The sequence below is a fragment of the Nannospalax galili genome, unplaced genomic scaffold (genome assembly GCF_000622305.1).
Source record: "Nannospalax galili isolate Female #2095 unplaced genomic scaffold, S.galili_v1.0 scaffold1677, whole genome shotgun sequence".
In the NCBI taxonomy this organism is placed as follows: Eukaryota; Metazoa; Chordata; class Mammalia; order Rodentia; family Spalacidae; genus Nannospalax; species Nannospalax galili.
The window spans coordinates 88,904-104,259 of record NW_008339464.1 but is presented as its reverse complement, the minus strand read 5'-3'; the positions used below and the strand labels follow the sequence as shown (position 1 = coordinate 104,259).

At 41.0% G+C, this 15,356-nt stretch overlaps 1 pseudogene; it reads left to right on the top strand.

Moving 5' to 3' along the window:
* Positions 1-11,762: 11,762 nt before the first annotated feature.
* On the top strand, positions 11,763-12,694 carry LOC103735078 (annotated as a pseudogene).
* Positions 12,695-15,356: the final 2,662 nt, after the last annotated feature.

Here is a 15,356-nt window from a genome sequence, read left to right as displayed (position 1 = left end):
GGGTGCTGGGAATCGAACCCGGGTCCTCTGCAAGAGCAATCAGTGCTCTTAACCACTGAGCCATCTCTCCAGCCCCAATTCTTCATCTTTTAATTAAGTCTGTTGCCTGTTCCCGCCTGCTGTGTCTGAGGTTATTCCTGTCCTTAAATTCTTTAATTGGCTGAGAAAATGGACCCCACAATGCCTAGACAACGACCGACCTTGACCCCTAGATGGTTACATCAGCACTCAGGAGACAGATGGAGGTGGATTTCTGTGAATTCAAGGCCAGCCTGGTCTACATAGTGAGTTCTAGGCCAGCCAGGGATACATAGTAAGACTGTCTCAAAAACAAAACAAACAAATGCCTACTCAGGCCCCACACTTAAAGGGAGTGACTATTTGCTGAACTGAGACTACTTCCAAAACAGCCAGTGAGGTGGGTGGGAGCAGGGTGTGGACATTGATTCTTTATGGCTGAGGCCACCCTGCCCTCAACTAGGCCTCAGATCTTCCTGGTCATAATACGGTCACTCCTCAGCACCCATCCTGATGTAACCTTGCTTTACAAGCCCAGGACTGAAGGCTCTGGTATTTTAGGGTCCTATGACATAGCTCAGTTTTTGCCTCAGTTTCTTCATCTGTACAACAGACAGGACCCAATCTCATGAGGTTAATGGAAGAATTAAATTAGTTATTACATCTAAAACTCTCAGAATAGAGCCTGGTCAGTAACTATTGGCTGAAATTATTAGCGCACAGCGTCTGATGGCAGTACAGGCCACTCCCACCTCTAGCTCAAGTCAGGCCCAGCAGGCCACTAGAAGGTAGATGCCTGGTGGCTCAGAAGGTCTGTTGGACATTGGATTCTCCCAGGGCTGATACTGATTTCACCCAAAGGGCCCCAGGGGTGCTAGGAAACTCCCCAGGTGCCCAGCATCATTCCTATATTGTACCTCAGACGAAAGCACTCTTATCCCTACCACACTGATGGGAAACAGCTGCAATACGTGGACAGGTAACACAAAGATATCCGGTTACTGTTGTTGTTGTTTGAGACGGGGGCTCATGTCGCCCAGGATGGACTCAGTGTCAATGTGGAGCCGTTGCACGACACTGAACTCCTCCTTCCTGCTTCCTCCTCTTCCTGCTTCCACCTCCCAAGTGCTGAGATGACAGGTGTGCACCACCATCCTGGACTCTATTTGCTTTTGTCACATTTATTTTACATTACTGCAGACTGAACCCAGCACATGCTCAGGAAGCACCCTACCACTGAGCAATGTCTCCAGCTCACACAACCAACCCCAATGGCCCCCACTAGTGTCCCCGTGTCCATACGTCCCTCACCCTCTTCCCTGGCCACTTCACACTTTGGAGCCCAGTTAAATGCTCACTTCTGAGTGGCCTCCCCAAAGAGAGGGTCCTTGTCTTCCCTGTCTTGCCCACTTACAGCCTCTGCTCTTCTGCCGCTCCTAGGGATCTTCTGTCTTTTTAAAGACAAGGTCTCATGTGTCCCAGGATGGCCTTGAACTCGAGTCCTCTGCCTCCACCTCTGAGTGCTGGGATTACAGGTGTGTACCATCATAACCATCAATGTGACATGGACAAAAGTGCCAGGGAATGAACCTAGGGCTTCATACATGATAGGCAAGCAGTCTATCTTTTAAATATTTTTATTTTATGTGTATGAGTGTATATAAGTGTACCTGTGTCATGCAATGCCTACAGAGGTCAAAAGAGGGTGTCAGATCCCCTGGAATTGGAGTTATGAGCAGTTGTTAGCCACCATGTGGGTGTTGGGCTTCTAACCCTGTCCTCTGTGAGAGCAGTCAGTGTTCCTTACTGCTGAACCATCTCTCCAGCCCTGCTACATCCCCAGTCTTTAGATCCTTTTAAACATACATCAGACCCCCCCCCTGGTTTCCTGGCTCTGCCCTCCATAGTTCCCCCTCTTCTTTAGAATAAGCCAAAGCCCTTCCAAGGACAAAAACATCCAGTGAGCCCAGGCACAGGGAGCTGCCTTTTGATCCCCACCCCCCATGACTACTCTCTTCTGTGGTCATAAATATTCCTTCCATACCGGAGATATGGTCCAACCTCTAAGCCTTTACCTTCTCCAGTCCACCCAGGCACTTCTTCCCTGAAGATGTTTTGTTCCCAGAGGTCAGGTACACAGGAAACACTCATGGGTGAATTTAAGGAACCAGTGAGTGCCTGAAATAAACAGCTGAGAGGCAGCACAGCAGGTGGGGAACCTGCCACTTTATTTCAAGTCACTTTACCTCAGTTTTCTCACATGTGAAGTGGGTAACAGTAGCAGTACCTGCCTCAGACTAGGGTCCTCTGTTGTTCCCTGTTCCACCCCCTTCCTGGATGATCTAGAACACTCTCCATTCTTTGGCCATAGACTAAAACTCCCTCCCTCCTTCTTGTGCCTGGGGTAGAAGGAGGCTGCTTTCCCCACTCTCCTGACTCCCTGTTCCTTAGCATGAGGCCCAGCTGGGTCTTGACTAACACATCATGTAGCATTCCCTTACTGGCACCTGTAGCTCACAGCTGTCAACAGCAGGCGCATAGCAGGGCCCTGGGGCATAGAGGAGATCTGGGCCGTGGAGGTCTTGTTAGCCACTAGGCCCTTTCTAAGTGCTTTAACCACAAATTCAGTCCTCCCAGCAGCCCACGCAATGCTGTTAATGCTTTCCACCTTGCTGAAGAGAAAAGGCAGAGTGAAGGGGGGTGCAGGGCAAGCCTGACTGGGACTCCTAAGTGACAGCTCAGGTTCCATCACTGCATGTGGACTGACCCCAGAGTGTTCCCCCCACCCCCCACCTCAACTGCTACATGGAGCTCCTGGTGGGGCTGGGGTCAGGGCACGGCTCTGGTGGCCTGCTGGGGCACTCAAAGGTTTCCAGACATTGTGTGGACATTACAGACAGCAGACTCAAGTTCAGATCCCAGCTCTGCCGCCCAAGCCCAAACTCTTCCAGCCGGGGAGGCAACTCAAGCAAACATGAGTGCACTGAGCAGCAGAGGAGTGCGTAGCCAGGCACGTTTGTAAACAGAGCCTGAGGAGTCGCGGGAACTTAGGTTTGACATGCCTTGTGATTCCAGCGGTTTCTCCCCACTCTGCGCTGAGAGATTTCCAGTTTCATTCACCCTTGGCTCTTCCAAAGTAGGAGTAAGGATCACAAATTTTGACACACACACACTCCTTAACCTTTCCGAATCTCCACTTCTGCCTGGCCCTTGGGCCCTTGAGCAGAAGCCCAGAGAGGACTAGGTCACATGACTCTAGCCAATGTGCCAAGAAAAGGCCATTGCTGGTACTGAGTCCAGGGACCCACCTTGTTGGTGCTCCTTGACAACACACAGGCTCCAAGCGCCTACCCAGTCGCTCAAGGCCCCAGTCTCCTATCCAAGGGCCACCTGCCTGTCCACTTCCTACCAGCTGGAACCTCTGATCCAGCCATTCTGGAAATTTCTGACCCAGTTCTAGGGGGACTTACACCTGTTCCTTATACTGTAATGGACTGAGCTGACTGGAAGACTGGGGTGAACGTGGCTCAGCACACCTCCCTACAGACCTTGACAGGGCTGGCCTGTGAGAATCTTGGAAAGCTATCTGTTCCCCCAGGCTTCAGCTTCCCAGATTAAGGGGGTGGCCCCAGGACAGACCCAAGGGACAGAGAGAGGAAGCTGAGGAGTGGATCCTGGGACCATAACCACAGTTGCACATTCTGCTGCGTATACACACATGAACAGGGCTGTGTCTGTCTGGTACTCATGTGGGCTGTGACCTTACGCTCTGTGATGGCTAATCCTGGGCGTCAATTTGACTGGATCTGGGATTAACTGAAATGAGAGAGATCTTCTTGATTGTATCATCTGAAGCTGGAAGACACACCCTAAATGTGGGTGTTACCTTCTGATGGCAGCCGGTATAAAAGGCCATGGCAGAGGAGAATGCCTGGCTTCTTGCTGCTTGCCTTCTCTCTTGCTGGTGAGTTCGTCTTGCTGCTGTAGACTGAAGACTAGCTGATCTTTTGGAATTCGTCAGACCTTCAGAGCCAGGTCGGGACTACTGAGACATCCACCCTCGTGGACTGAGCGACTACGGATTCTCAGCCTCTCCAGTGTGGTGCAGCCATTGTTGGACTACTCGGACTCTATCCTGTGAGCTAAGCTGATAAATCTCTATACATATATATCCATTCTACCAGTTCTGTTTCTTTGGAGAACCCTGACTGATACACCATCTAATGAAGTTTCCTGTGTTATATTTGTGTATATATCTTATTTTTTTTTACCCTTCAATCTCTCTGAATTGTACGTAATGTGAATTGTACACTTGATAAATGAATATTTGAAATATATGAATTTGCTCAAATATAACATTAGAATCCCATTTTCTTCTCAAGTACTCATGTGCAAGATCGGATTTGCATTCTGGGTCAAATTATGTTAATTTCTCCAAATTTCATGTTCTAAATACCAATATAATGTTTTTCAAAGAAAATTAACAGCATTGAGACACCTTCACAGCATAATGTCCTATTATGCAAGAAAAGAGTTATGGTATCTTGTTATATGAATATACTGAACCAGAACTTGGCTCCCACTCCTTGTGTTCCCTCCTCTGTGAACCTACATATTTGATTGTGGATTCAATAGTAGCTTTCTCAAACTGGCTCCACGCATGCATCAAATTACATTTTATACATGTAGATTTCTTGTATGCTATAGTTTTCTGCCACCCCTCCACATATTAGCATTCTCCTATTTTGTATTATTACAGGACATTAAGTAAAGGAAATCAGTGTATGTTTAAAACCCAAAGTTCTAGAAGAAAAGCTGAAGAGTATTTTTATTAACAATACATGTGAATGATCAAAAAATAAAATCTCCCCTTAAAAGGAGCAAATATTTAGAAACTTTGCAAGTATGATGAAGTAATTACCAAGTATAAGGAATAATATTGATATCATTAGGTATGAGATAACAAAAAGAATAAAATCAATATGAGAAGTTGTGGACCTCCCATTTCTATTTTTTTTTTTTTTTGTCTTTTTGAGACAGGGTCTCTCTGTAGCCCTAGCTGTCCTGGAACGCTCTATGTAGACCAGGCTGGCCTTGAACTCGCAGAGATCTGCCTGCCTCTGCCTCCCGAGTGCTGGGATTAAAGGCATGCGCCATGACGCCTGACTTTTTTTTTGTTGTTGTTGTTTTTGGGGTTTTTTTTTTGGTCTTTTTGAGACAGGGTCTGACTGTAGTTCTAGCTGGCCTGGATTCGCTATGGAGACCAGGCTGGCCTCGAACTCACAGACATCCTCCTGCCTCTGCCTCCCGAGTGCTGGGATTAAAGGTGTGCGCCACCACACCTGGCCCATTTCTATTTTAAAAGCACTGAAAACTTGCTGATTATAACGGCCCTCAGACATCATCAGAGAGTTTTTTATGCACTGGATAGTAGTTATCGCAGATATTAATAAGGAATCACAGTGCAGAGAATAAGTGTCAGTGAATGTTCAGTCACACATGGAGCCTCTAAATCACATCACCTCTCCAAGGTTCATGGACCATTATAGACGATGGGGAAGAAGGTTTCAAGAACCAGAGGTCAGAAAGGACCAGAGCAAAGCAGTGTCTTCTGGACAAAACAGGAATACTGTACTCATGAACTCAGAACTGGATTGTCTAGACAAAGTCAAGACAGTCAATGTTCTAGAAAGAAGGGGAAGGGACTCATGAACCCCCACTCTAAATGAGGAACTATTGAGAACTGAAGGATTTGGGGAGAGTAAGACTTTTCTTTAATGATGTGGCCCCTTATAGATAGACCATGATCCAGTGACTGGCCCCACACCCAGGAGAATATGATCAGTACAAACTGGATTTGAAGCATTATGTTCAAAAGAGAGAAGATGAAAGTGGGAGTCGCTGTGGAGGTTGGTGGAGGAGCTGAGAGGAGTTAGGGAAGGGTGCAGATGATCAAAACACATTTTATAAAGTTCCTAAAGAGTTAAAAATCATTGTATTGGCAATTTTCGAAGTACTGGAAATATGGAAAAATGATATGAAATAGTGGGAAAATGGCACAAAAAAGCAGAGCTTCAAAACAAAGAGAAAAAATGTAAATTCATGCACCAGATTTTTGTATAACCAAACAAACACAATGAAGCATTTCGAGCGGTAGCCTTATTGAATACTACCAGTTTCCATAAATATTTTTAATTTGTATTTAATTTTGTGATTTTCATGCAATATAAGTTGATATTTAAATCCTCTCTGCTATCTGCACCTTCCCTTCCTGACACCCACCCAATCTGATGCATAGTAAGGCCTATAGAGTCAAAATTGTGTCCACAAATGTCCTTCAGTGTGGGTCCATCCACTGGACATTGCTTAACCTACCAGGAGTCCCAGGTTTGAAAGAGGCTATCTCTCCCCCTCCCAGCAGCCATCAGTTGCCGAAAGTTCCATAGGTTGTGTTGGAATTTAACCAATTCCTCATCTGTGATTGGGATGTTTTTCTGGTTTGAGTTTACACAGGACTTGTGCATGCTGCCACCTTACTATGAGTTCATATATGTAACTGACCAGCTGCCTGGAAAACTCCATTTCCTTAAGAATGACCTTAAGGTCATATACCTCCTCTGGCTCTTACACTCTTCTGTCTCCTCTTCCACAATGATCCCTGAGCCTTGGGGACAGAAGTTTGAAATAGGTGTTCTCTCCAGGGATGAGCACTCTGAAGCCTCTTGTTCTCTGCACATTGGCCAGTTGTGGATTTCTGTGTGAACAAATCATTTTAAACTCTGCTTATATGAAGTATGACAATAAAATTACAAGAGTATAAAATTGGGAATGAAAGAGGAAAAAAGTTCGTGGATGATGGGTAAAGCGTAAGTATGAAGATTTTCTTTCTTATTGAATAAATTTGTATATTTATTTAGATTTTATACAATAAGCCCAAATAAAATAAATTTCTAAAAACATCGGTTTGCTCACTGAAGATCAATGTTTCATTATATGTAAATGCTCCTCAATTATTATGCATGTGAAGTCATACTAGATTTTATCACTGATAACATGATGCCAGATATTATTCAAAAGAATCATGTCTCTACTAATGAAATACAATACAATAATTAGGTAGTCATTCTAGCAATATATTGAATTGCAACCATCTATATGGCTTTCCAAGAGAAAGAAGATACATATATGCTAGTCAATTAAAGTTGAAGCTCTCAAATATTCCAGCTAAGAGCTATGTGACATTGGAAAAGACAGGAGTTTGGTGTCTTCTATAATAGTAATACCTAATTCACAAAGAAGGGTAAAGGATACATTTCTAGCCTAGTGTGTACTATTGACCTGAGTAATAATCTAAAAGAAAAAGGATTTTATGCTGTAGTAGTGAAGCCATCTATGATTCCGTCATGATACTGGAAGTGTTTCTGTTGCACAGGGTTAAAGCTGATGTCAAACTATTTCCCACTGTACCATTAATAATGGGTGCTCTTGAATTGAATGAGTATCCTTAAATTCTTTATGTCTCCGTGGCATATTCGGATTGTTTATATCGCTTTCCTCTATTCCTTTTTTTCTGCCTATATTTCCCACTGAGGAATACATAGAGTTCCAGACAATTAGGAACAAAGTCAAGGCAAAGTTTTAAGTTCTCAGATAATTCAGACGTGATAATTTAAGTAAATTGTTATTTCCCCAGGGAATCCCACAAAGAGCAAGGGAAGCTACAAAGGCTTGATACCTAAAGAGAAAGTAAGAGTAATAGGAATGTCAGAACTCGGCTGTTTCTCAAAGGGTTATAATTGTACTGATGCTGATGATAACAATCCTGTAGTTAATTTCACACCATGCCTGGCTCTGAATGCAGCCTCTCTTAACTATCCAAAACAAACGGCCCACCCTAAGAGACAAACAACCTGCAGCATTGTGGAGAGTGGTTCAGGTGACGTTCCAAGCATCTCACCGTACTTGAGCATTGACCAAGTTAGACAGCCACGAGAATTGCCTTCAGGTGGCATCTGAACCACATCTTATGAGAAGCCCACAGGAACAGCTACACATTTCAATCCATAAAGCCCAATTCATCATGAGAATTAATAAAATATGTGCATATTTATTATGTTGTTAAGAGAATTTGCTAGTGAACTACAAAAAGCAGGAATAGTGGTACAGATTATTAACATAAAATTATTGAAATTATGAGCATTCCAAACAGGAGTGAATAAAGGTCAAACTTGAATTATGTGAGCCTCTGAGCAAAATAGGACATATATAAATGAGATGTTTGGGAATGAATGAAAAGAGGGGTAGTTAAGTCTTTGAGAGCAATGCAAAGGGAAAGGAAAGGATACATGTCTAAGCAAACAAGAATAGGATATCCAATAAGGAGACCGTTAAACAAGCCTGTGCAGTAATCGGATGGTCCTACACTGGGAGATCTTAATTGCATTTATTTAGAAGTAATTGAGAGCCTGCTCAGATTCAGAAAAAAACTCTAGCTGGGATGCTGTCTGGACAGGAGCAAGGAGGGGAGCCGAGGGGCTTCCTAGGGATATGTTACCGGTCATCTCTTCTTTAAAACTGAACAGGCTGAGTCTTCCACACCACACACCATTTAATCCAACAGCTTTTCTATTAAAATTTGAACTGGGAAAAATCACTCTATGAAAGTGAAGTGTCAGACTCAAAATTGTTCATCAAAGAAAAACGTATGTCAAAGCCCATTTAACATTGCAAAGTTCTGAAGAATGGGTGCTGTTGTATGGTGTGACATTGGATTCTGTTCTTAAAGCTGTGGTTCATGTTATCGACAGTCCTTTTCCTGCGGAGTTGTAGTTCTCTCCGTCTGTCCTTGCTGAACATGGCTCTGGTTTTAAAAGGAACATTTTTTAAATTTGGTTAGCTGAGGAGCTATTGGCATTTGATAGGTGCTGGAAGAGGAAAAGTCATTCTTTGTTAAGGATGTGAGCCATTGGTGGACCAACCCCTATCCAGGACATGTTCTGCACCAAGAGAATTTGGGCAGCACATATTGAACTTTACGGGGTTTATGTTGCATCTAATGTTAGACAACAAAATCTTATTTTTATTTGAATGCATGCATTCAATATTTGGAAAGTAATCTTTCAGTAGGAGCATTTTCATAAAAAATATTATATATGCATCAAACATTTTTTAACTTAAAAAAAAGTTATTGAGAATTTCATACTTGTATATAAGGTGTTTTGATCAAACCAAGTTGATAAATCCAAAAACAAGCATGGTGGCTTTAATTTAATTGTCCTCTAAGCTTTTTTGATTATGCACCTCTATTTGAATGGGAAACTCACAGGTGGAAGGTAGTGTTCCTTTCTTTCTTTCTCTCTCTCTCTCTCTCTCTCTCTCTCTCTCTCTCTCTTTCTTTCTGGGATGTTTTGCTACTGTAACATTCCCCCTCTGACAAGGTAACCCTAAAATCTTTTAGGGATTAGATAAGAGCGCCCAAATACTTTTGACATTTTTGGCCTTGGAACAGAGTATGTTGCTAAGAGGCCCAATGACATTTTGACTTTTAGCCAAGAAACAGGTAACTTCTTTGGGGCCTTTTTACCCTAGCTGCCTAGCCAATTCATACCTATTTTTTTTTTTTTTTTGGTCTTTTTGAGACAGGGTCTCCCTGTAGCCCCAGCTGTCCTGGAACTCACTATGTAGACCAGGCTGGCTTTGAACTCACAGAGATCCGCCTGCCTCTGCCTCCCAAGTGCTGGGACTACAGGCATGTGCCACCATGCCCGGCTCATACCTCCTATTCTTATCACACCTATATAGAAAGATGCTTTTGGAAGCTCTCATCAAGAAATCCCAATGGACTCTGATATGAACATTTTGGTTCCCTGTCTAGAACTTGTAATGCTAACTACTCTTGCCTTTACTTCTCCTTCAGGTCTCCTATTCAAGTCAAGGACTTTCTTTTCTCCCTACAGATAAGAATTATGAAATTTGGGAGTCTTTTAGATAGAATAGACCCACTGAAGGGGTGCCCTAATTGCCTCACCCTGTGTCCCTGTTCAGCATTGAAGAAGCCAGAGCAGTCTGCATCAAACATTTTTTTTTTTTTTAGTATTTATTGGAATAGCATGTGCGACAATGACGAGGCTCACATTGGCATTCTACATGCTGAAAAGCCCATCCTGCATTTTACTTAACTAAACATTGAATTCCAGTTGCTCTTCCAATTAAACAAAATGCAAACAATGTTGGAGGTTTTCACTGCCCAGCGACTTAGGAGTGGGGTAGAATATGATATATCATCAAAATTGCCTTCTGATCTGCCTGCCTCTGCCAAGTCCCAAGTGCTGGGACTACAGGTGTGCACCACCACACCCAGCCTGTTTTTTAGATTTTTAAGCATATTTGTTAAATGAAAACCAAATGCTTACCACTGTAATATGGGAACTCATGGTGTTTTACTTAAAAAATATTCCTTTGTGCAAGTATATTAGTATATGAATAGCAATGTCTGATATAAAAAACAGCCAATTAAAATTCCCTACACTCCCTATCACCTCTTCTATTTTACGTCATAGAGCAATTATACAAAATTTAACACTAAAGATTTCTGAATCCTTATATATTAGCAGGAGTGTACCCAGATATGACATCTAGAGCTTTATATGGTGTGTATTCTACTAAAAGGGAACAAAAAGAAAATTTTGCATGCAAGTTGAGATATAAGGAAATAATTTTTTTTTTTTTGGTCTTTTTGAGACAGGATCTCCCTGTAGCCCCAGCTGTCCTGGGACTCACTATGTAGCCCAGGCTGGCCTTGATCCACCTGCCTCTGCCTCCCAAGTGCTGGGATTAAAGGCATGTGCCACCACGCCCGGCTAATGCACACTTTTTAATAACTGAGATAAAGGAGAGTCAAAATTGAATATTAAAATGAGCATAATTGACCATGGATCAAATTTATTTCTTTGGCAGTAATTATAAAGATATGTTGTTTTGTAAGTCCATTTTAATATGTCTTCCAGAATTTGGAAAGACTTACAGTTAAGCTTTCTAAGACTTAAGATTGATTACCTTTATGCTACCTCTTACGTTCTCTTCAAAAATAAAAAAATTCAAAAACTATGATAAAATATAGATGAAATGTAAAAACTTTGAGCTTTTTGTATAAGTAAAAATAGTACATCTGAATATTTTATATGTATAGGATCCAAATACTGATAAACTATAAATTTAATCCATGATACATCAGCATGTCTTTTCTCAGAATTCATTTGCAAAGTAGAATAATCTATACATTAATTTAATTTAAAAATCATGTGGGATTTTGGGATTCAATAATCTATCTATCATCTATCTATCTATCTATCTATCTATCTATCTATCTATCTATCTATCATTTATCTATCTATCATTTATCTATCTATCTATCATCTATCTATCATCTTCTATCATCTACCTACCTATCTTATCTAATCTCTCTCTCTCTCTCATCTATTTGTTTTTATGTGTATAGATGATTTGCCTGTACGTCTAGAAGTCTGCCATGCATACAATGCCCATGGAGTCAGAGAAGGACATCAGATCTCCTAGAACTGAAGTTATGAATGGTTGTTTGCCACCCTATGCTCTTAGCCCCCAAGCCATTTCTCCAGCATTTCAATGAGTTATTTTAAATAAATGTATCCATTCAGCCTGCAAATATATCTTAATGAAAGTTTAATATGATGTTTGCTTCTTCCTAGAAGAGGTATCTGGATGAAATGGGGCAACAAAATACAACAGCACTGCCTGAATTCATTCTATCGGGGGTCACACAGAGGCCTGAACTCCAGCTCCTGCTTTTGGGGATCTTCATCATCTATACAGTCACAGTGGTGGGAAACCTAGGTATGATCATTTTGACCAAGCTGGACTCTCAGCTGTACACACCTATGTATTTTTTCATCAGCCACCTGGCTTTTATTGATCTTGGCAATTCCACTGTTTTTCGTCCCAAGATGCTGGTAAATTTTGTTGTGGATCAAAATGTCATTTCTTTTTATGCATGTGGCACACAATTGGCATTCTTCCTAATGTTCATTATTAGTGAATTCTTTATCTTGTCTGCTATGGCCTAAGACCGCTATGTGGCCATCTGCAATCTCCTGCTCTACAGTGTGATGATGTCTGAGAGACTTTGTCATGTGTTGGTGGGTATTCCGCACCTCTACAGTACCTCCCAGGCTCTGCTGTTCACCACCAAGATTTTCACTTTGACCTGTGGCTCCAATGTCATCAACCATTTCTATTGTGATGATGTTCCTTTGTTACCTATGTTGTGCTCAAATGCTCAGGAAACACAACTGTTGATTATATTATTTTCAGCATTGAATTTGATCTCCTCGCTCCTGATAGTCTTAGTATCTTACCTTCTGATTCTGCGAGCCGTATGTCGGTCGGACCACAGAAGGCAGGGGAAAGCTTTCTCCACCTGTGGTTCTCATCTGACGGTGGTGGTGGGTTCTATGGGACCCTGCTCTTCAGGTACTTACAGCCCAAATCCGCTCTCTCCTTTCAGACTGACAGAATAGCCTCCGTGTTTTACACCTTAGTGATCCCCATGCTTAATCCCTTGACTTACAGTTTAAGAAACAAAGAGGTAAAAAATGCCTTCTATAGAGTATTAAAGAATCAATGCAAATTTTATACTTAGTATTTATTATTAAATGCTCTGATGGTAAATTCTAATAGCACTATTTCTTTGTTTTTGTGTGTCATTTAGACATCTTGGGCTTTTCTCAGTATTTGCCTCCGCATCATGTACTTTCTCAACTGTTTCTTTTCTTCTCAATGAGATAATTATAGATGAAATCCTCTTCCTTCGAATATTTAGTATTTAATTCTGTACCATTGTCTACAGTACTCAAGCTCTCCCTGAGAGTTCTAGAATGTCCACTTACACTATTATATATAATATATTTTGGACCTTTTGATGTATACATTCCTATTGCCCCTCCATTTCTGGGAATCTATTTAGCGCATTAGAATTTGCTCTTTGCATTTCCACATGTATGTGAGAGCATGGAATAGTTCTCATTCCGCATAGCAGTAGCATCAGCACAATCTTCCTTAAGCTTACTCATGTTATCAAAAGGAGCAGTGTCTACTTGCTATCTGAGGCTGAATAGTCAGTCAATATGTGCATATATATATATATATATAAAATCATATGCAAGTTCTTAGTTTATTTGCATAATGCTGAAATTAGCATGAGAATGAAAACATCTTCATCAGATCATGGGTTTATGAGATTGTGACTGCGTTTTGGGGGTATAGACTCATGAAGGGTGCTAAACCATGCTGTGTTTTTTCTAATATCTTTAATATCCTCCATACTGTCTTTCCTCAATTAGGAGGCTGGAAGTGTTTTCCCTTTTTTTTTTCAACCTTGTTGATACTTACCATCTCTTCTCTATCATCTCTTCTCTTTCTAATGGCAAAGAACCTTATATCTAAGAAACAGAGAGACACCCCCTCCACATAAGACAATATATGATCTGTGGTCTTGTTTAGTGCATTGTTGATTTTTTTGCTAATTTATTTTTGAGAAGCTATTTTGGTTTTTATAGTTATTATTTTATTTTATGTTTATTGAATACAATACAGTTTGATGGTGTTTTGATTCCCCCTCATATCTATACCTTACCCCCTGCCCAATTTAATGTACTCTCTTATGCATATAACATGGACTATAGATTCTGATTTGTGTCGAGGATTTAATACATGCATAATAATATGTTATGATCAAATCCCATCCTAATTTCCTCCCCTCTAACACCTTTCATCACTCGCACACTTCCCTCCCACCTTCATGTGCTCTCTTTTGAGCTCACTCAGTTCATGCAGTGTTGTGAGCACATGCATGGGTGGGTGTAGGACCATCATTTATATTTCCGTGCAGTTTGTCTAACCTTGGTGTTCAGTGATTCTGACCTCATAAATTATGTTTATAGGTATTCTTTATACTTGTGTTTTGAAGGACTTTTCTTTGATGCTGTCATTTTTCACTTTATTCTGTAATTAGCATACAGGTCACAGGTGTCAGCGTGGCATGTCTACACATCATTTGCTTGGTCCTCTTTCGTTGTGTCTCTCCTCCCAGTCTCCCAGTCTCCACCCAGCTTGTTCCCATCCTCCCCCAGGCGTCTCCTTTCCAGCTTCTGCCTTATCCATTCTGTTACCATCCTTTCCTTAAAACATCTTTCCCCCTCTAACGGCCCAATTTCTAGTTTCGTGACTTTTCCGTCATATGCAAACAAATAAGCATTAATAACTATATATAACAGAGAAATGCTGCATTTGTCCTCAGTCAGACCCTTCAACAATATAATTTCTAGGTCTCTATATTTTATTGAAATATTGATAATTTTATTTTTTATAAATAAAATCCCATTGTGTTTATGTCCTATATTTCACTTTCCATTCATCTGTCGACTATCTAGGGCTGGTTGCACGTCCTAACTATTGTGATTAGAGAAGCAACAGGCATAGATATGTGCAAGAATCTCTGTGACAGGATATGCAGTCCTGGAGGGATTGCTAAAGGACTGGAGTGGTTCATTCTTTGTAGTTTTGCTCCAATTCAGTTACATGGCCATTTGGCCTTGTCCTTTTCTTTGTTGGGAAGTTTTAAATTACTATTTGGACTGTATCTTGAACTTGAATATATATGTCACTCTACTTGTGTGATACCTGCCCTCTTCTTTATTATTGATATATTCAGATGTTATAGTTGATCTAATCCATGTAGGTAATATATTCCAAGGAATTTATCTATAGCCATTGATTTGGACAATGTTGACTTGCTTTTTTTAGGTTATCTAGTATAATATATTTCACCTGGGATATCAATTATAACTTTCCATTATTATATCTGGTTTGTTTGACTATTCTTTTATATTTATAATGTAACAGAGGTTTGAAAATTTGCTTTACTATTCAAAAAAAATAGCTGTTAGATTTTACTGATTGCAGTTTTCTCAGTTTATAAACTTGTGTGTGTCTTATCATATGTTCTAATCTGGATAATGTCACCCATATTTGAGAATAGTTTGAATTGGAGGCTGTGGAATACAAAGTTCTACAAAGATCTATGATGTATATTTGTTCTAAAGAATAGTTAAAGCCCAGAGACAGCCTATTAAAATTCAGTGTAGAAAAGATTTCACAATGACACTGACCAGAAACTTTCTAATCCATCATTGGGAAATGAATAAGACGCTTTGATCACTGAGAGTGAAGCGTAGTATAAATGGATGTCTTTATGCAAATTTCAGTGAGAAAAACACATACAAATTTGCAAGGTAGATGATGTT